The sequence below is a fragment of the Monomorium pharaonis genome, chromosome 10, assembly GCF_013373865.1.
Source record: "Monomorium pharaonis isolate MP-MQ-018 chromosome 10, ASM1337386v2, whole genome shotgun sequence".
NCBI lineage: Eukaryota > Metazoa > Arthropoda > Insecta > Hymenoptera > Formicidae > Monomorium > Monomorium pharaonis.
The window spans coordinates 17,010,123-17,016,157 of record NC_050476.1 but is presented as its reverse complement, the minus strand read 5'-3'; positions in this window follow the sequence as shown (position 1 = coordinate 17,016,157).

Below are 6,035 nucleotides of genomic sequence, written 5' to 3'. Positions count from 1 at the left end.
AAAGAAAATTGCTACACTTGTGTGTTTTCTATCTTTTCTTTAATATTATTAAATACTAATGCAGCAAATGATAATGTAACAACCACTTTCGCGATATCCAACTACAGCATTTATCTTTTTTATCGAGTAATGGTAAGAGAAGTGAAAAAATATTTGCATCTCTTGAAAATTGAAAGGGTAATGATCCGCAGAATCAATATTAATTTATAAGGTGCTCTTTTATACAAATTTGAATTTAATTGAACATTTACACGTGTTCAGCGCTATATAACTTATTTTCAAAATGCTCGACTATTCCCATTTGTTTGTATAAAAAAGTAATTGACTTGTATTTCTCTATTTTTTTTTAAGTACATAATTGTGAAAAAAATAAATCTGTATACGTTAACAACGTTGAACAATTCCTATCGACTTTCATTGAATCCACTTGTCCTTCACAGTCACTACTTGTTGCAGCGGAACACGCCACGTAATATCGCCGTGATTTTCAACTGATAAGACAATTCGAACCGGCGGAGATATTACGCTAAGTTTCACAATGAGGAGATTACTGTTTGATTCGAGTTAGGGATCAAGTCGGTACGTTAAAGCTGAAAGAGCCCTTATTCTCCGCGCGTATTCTTTAGAAGTGCTTATAATAACGGAGTCCCGTGTACTTTTCGCAATAACGTGCGCTTTGTACCTGGTAGCGGCTTTAACGCGATTACGTCGCCTTACTTGATGCAAATCCTCTGGAGTTCTATCCCCTTCGCCGTTATGGCGGATCGTGAAACGGAGCAAATCGCAACATCTCTTTGAGATCTACGAGACGCGCGTTAAAAAATTTACCTACGGACTTCTCGAGCAAATTAAAGGAAATGTTTCCTCATCAAAAAACACATCGCATTATATTCCTATTACATTCGTTAATTTATATTATTGGACGTCTTAACTTGCATATTAAAGTCATGCAAATTAAAACGCCTCTATTTCATTTTAATTTATTTTCTAACTTCGACGTTTGGAATTCCAGACTTTACTTTAATAGAATCTTGTAGCTTCGTTATCAAGATGTTTAATATTCAAATTTTGAAGATCTCATAGTAAGAGACGACGAACAGATGAATCTTTGTAGAAAAACGAGTATTCAGTTTCTCGAGAAGAAATTATATTACCTCATTAAATGCGCCTGTTACCAAGCAATGTACACATACATATATACTTTTGTTCATAGGTTTGAAAACGGTTGTGATCTTCTCGCATCTCATAAAATGTATATCGATGAAAAAAATCGCGTAGAGAACTTTTCAAAATTTTAAAGAGAAAAGATAGAACGAGAAAACAGTTGGAAAAAATGGAACATCCGTTTTCTTCAGTTTCGATTCTATAATATTTTGTTTCTAAATTACATCAAATTAAAAATAAATCTTTTTTCAATTCTTTATATTTTTCAAAGATTATCGGACAAAAATTAACAAAAATTCTAACTCTTTTATACCTGTTAAGACATATTTATTCCAATCCATCAAAAATTCATGAAATATATAATATATCATGTCGCATATTTCACAAAAATAAAGACTTCTTCCTGGGATCATTTTAAAAATGAAGGATAGGATTCTTCATAAAAAATTCAATACCCTTGTGAGTTTCATCCCTTGGTATGCATACGTCAAACATTCATAGAATAAAGTAAAAATAAAAAATGAATATAGCTTCTACAAAAATTAAGATAGCGAGTTCTTTCTTGGCTCATTTTGAAAATAAACATAAGAGCTATGTAAAAAAAAACCTCCTTAGTTTCAAAATGGCGGATTTAATGTGGCGGACCAGAATTGTATCTACGTGTAATTTGGTATGCATAGCCTTTTGAAGTCGTTGATGACGAATCTGCACGGAAATTCCAAAGTTAAAAGTAACGAATTTATTCTGGTAGATAAAAATTTTGTTAAATTTCAGTGACACACTTTAATTCGCCGATTTGACTTAAAAATTTTGACTAGTTACAACTTTAAATTTTACATAAGAGAAAACTACCAAACGCTTCTAATGAACAATAATGTATACGCGTGTGTATTTTGATAATTAGAAAAGAGGTGCAATGTTATGAACTCTGCGTTACGTAAGATTAATAGCCGCCAAGCTTTCCCTTAGGAAAGACTATAGGATTCATCATGAAGGCATACATAAATGAGCAGGCATCAGCACTTGCCGAGAGATGAAAAGTTCATGGCGCTATAAATCCTAAGTAGGGCTCAGTTTCCGGAGGTTTGAACAACTTATCCTTCATAAGTCCCGCTGATGACGTTCCACATTGTGGAGTTTCGTTGTCTCTTTCCGCTGTGAAGACTATTATGGCGCGGGAGGACACGTGCGAGAGAGGTGGATAAAAGAGAAGTTGTAATCACAAGCGGTAAGGATGGTTGGACACGTAAGAATGGATGTGGAAAGCAATATCCGGGACATCCGTCTCTCCCCCTTTCAATGGTCAGCTTTTTTTATTGTCGTTATAAAAATGCTTCGATCATCACGTAATATATTTATCGAGAAAGAGGTCCGTCGTGATTTGTCAGAGCTCTTTTATATAGCCATAATTTTCTAGTGAATGTCTAATTCACACGGAGAATATTTCGAACGTTTCTTCCTTCGCTTAAAACTTAGCTATGATATATATTTACTTTTTTAGATATATTGTTCATCTCATTTAAATATAGCATTGTATTATCATTAAAACCTTTTAGTTTAACCTCAATATCGTAATACTTGTAAAAATTTTACTTCATTTTATTGCATCTATGTTACGTAAAAATATTTTCTAAAATCAATTCATATACGTTATATTTTGAAATAGGAGAATAGAAGAGAAGTAACATTTTTATATCGCAATTAATTCACGAAAATCTATAAAATGTATTTTTTCAATCTCTTGTTTCTTTAACATATAATTCAAAATTTTGATTATCATTGTTCAAAATTTTCGATTTCACAAATTTAATATTTTGAGTAAAAAATTACCTTATAATTATTGTATTTAATTTATATGTATATATTTAATAAAATCGACATCTGTATGTTATCCCATGACAGAGCCATAATAATATCATAAAAACGTTATCATAACTTTATTTGTCACTTACAAGCACATAAAAGATATACATCATCGTGACGTCATCGAGTGACAAATAGTATCCTCGTAATATTATCCTATTTTGGAATACATCCCAGATAGAATAGAGAAGTCATAATAATATTGTTATCTGTTTTTATTTATAAAATAAAACAGACTTCTATCGTTAAAATCTTATATCGTTAAAAGCTTTCAGTTAATAGAATTTTAATACTTTAACTAGCAATCATTCTACTCATGATTATTCCAACTATTCCACGTTACGCGTAAATATTTGATAAAATCGATTAATATGTCATAATATATTCTAAAAAAGAATAAAATAGTAATACAGCATTCGCGCTATGATTAATTTGCCGCGAAAATCATATACTATTCTGTGTTCATAAGCACAAAGTAGCGTTTTGTCCTCGATCTAAATTCCTTTGAATACTAAATCAAGGGCAAGATATATTTCACAATTCACGGTTGCTGTAACTACGAATTCCACACGAATAGAAAACCGTAAACAATGCTACTTACATGTACGTCGCAAAGGTGATACATTGCACTGCAGTTTATCTTACATCAGTAGCTTATCTTACAAGAAATATTACGAAACATCATACCGTGAGACAAGGTTTTGTAGAAACCGTGCGTTTTAGTCAAGCTGGATATTCAGATACAGCTGTTACACATAATCTTCTAGTATCAAAACAGAAAGCTGAGGTTTTCTTGGATTTGTATTTCTCAATACTGATAAATCTCTTTTTTATATCCCCTCCTTTCCTTTGATAAAAATGTAACAAAAGATATATTTACACAAAAAAGCATAAAAAAATAAAACTAATACGTTCTATTCAATAAACAACATTGTTTCACATACATAAATAAAAATATAAAATCTTTTAAAAAATTCAGTAGAATATATATTACGTGTTTATTTTATTTCAATATCATAATATACCATAAAACTCAGTAGAAGAGGGAACAAAATACACATTAGTAAATTAGCAACAGATTTCTTTAAAAGTTGCTTGCAAATTGTAAAAAAAGATAACTCTAACTGTAATTTCGTTACAAGTTACTTTAGAATCTTGTTTTTCTTGATGATACATTCATAAATTGTCTGTATAATAATGCAATTTACTATCTTGCAAATTCAAATAGAGATAGACTGATATTTCCAAGTATCTTTAGTGGGAATTAAGACGTTCGGAGAGAAATTGTACGTAAATGAATGTGGCATGCTGCGAAAGTAATCGCGTATTAGTTGCTTGCAGCGCGGCAGCTGCATTTGATTGCGGGAGTTCGTAATAATTGCGAATTACTTCCTTGTTACGCGTCACCTACTTCGGCATTAACACGTAGGCTATTTTTATGGAGTAAAGAAAATCTGATGTTTCGACATTTCACGATAATTGCGAATTTTGCAATAACTAGCTAAATATTATTGCCGTTAATTGTTATAAATAGTTCGACAACAATTAAATAAACAAATCAATTAAATAAACTATTCAATAAATTTTACACAGTCAGAATTGGATCCAGAGATCATTGTATTTACCAATCATAATTTAATTACCCCACTTGGCCTTTAAATCTGAGGGGGAGACTTATTGCAAGATTGTTCGCGTAACGAAAGTACCTCTACTTTGTACTCGTGGGAATGTACGTTCCGACAGTAACGTATGTACCCAATAAGTCCGGGAATTCGCAATTCGAGAGAAATGTAACATTCAAAACCACACATTCGCAAATCACAAATATTATTAACCGCGTCATGCAGAGAGGATAACCATGTTCATTCGTCTCTGTAATTAATTAATAATGGGTGTTTAAACACAAGGCGACACAAGCGTCGTTCTATCTCTGTCACTCATTGAATATAAAAAAAAAAGATAGAACAATGCTTGTGTTATTAAATGATGAAGAAAGCATTGCATGTTGCCATGCGTTACATTGAGATTGAATGCGATTTCCAAGTTGCAATATTGTTCGAGATGTAAATGGGAAAACGAGTAACACCGCTAATATTGCAATAACGAAATGTGCGACATGAATTTCCATCTCAAATTATACAACGTTGGATAACGGAAATCCGGTTAGACGAGAAAATCACGTCTGCCTCAGAGGACCAGATGGAAGTCGCTGCAAAATAGAGTCTCGTATATTATCGGCATGCTTAAGATTCTACTTGCATAGGTCATACTTCACCGATTAACTTTAATGTCACTTTAGTCTCCCGCCGGATTTATATTCCTCGGATATCACGTAACATCGTGGCCCGATTATCTCCGTTTTTATTCAAGAGAGGGGAATAATTATTTTAATAGAGGAGAAGAACGTGATTCCCGAGAGAAAACCGGCAGTGATCATTTGTATTCCCCGTCTTATGTAGGATTAATCATAACAAATCACTCGGCAGTTGCAATCGACTACTGAGCCGCAGTTAAAATATTGAAATCGATAGAAAGGCATATTTTTCCGAAAGAACTTGAATATATAAGTCCATCTTTGCAGCCCCAAAATTTTCATAGCATTAACGTCAATTAAACAGTAACATTAAGTAAAATTTTTGTTGTTTATGCCTTTCGACGAAAATAATTTTGTTGGACTATCAAAATAATTATGTAAGACGTTTATGTATGTTAAACACAGCTACAGATTTGAGAAAAATCCACATAGCATTGACGATTATAGTGCGACACAATGATATGCTTCCTTGCTTCATTAATGTACTATCGTGTTTACTTAATTATATTTCTATTTAATTTTTCGTTATAAGATAAAATCATTCAGATTAATCGTGTTTACTGGTTCCTATTTTATCTGAAAATTTACTATTGTGTAAAGTTGAAGTAAAATGTTCTCTGATTTGCTTAATACACAGCTTATAATCAGATCATAATTATTTTGCAAGCAAAATTACTGAAATTTTCTTAATTCT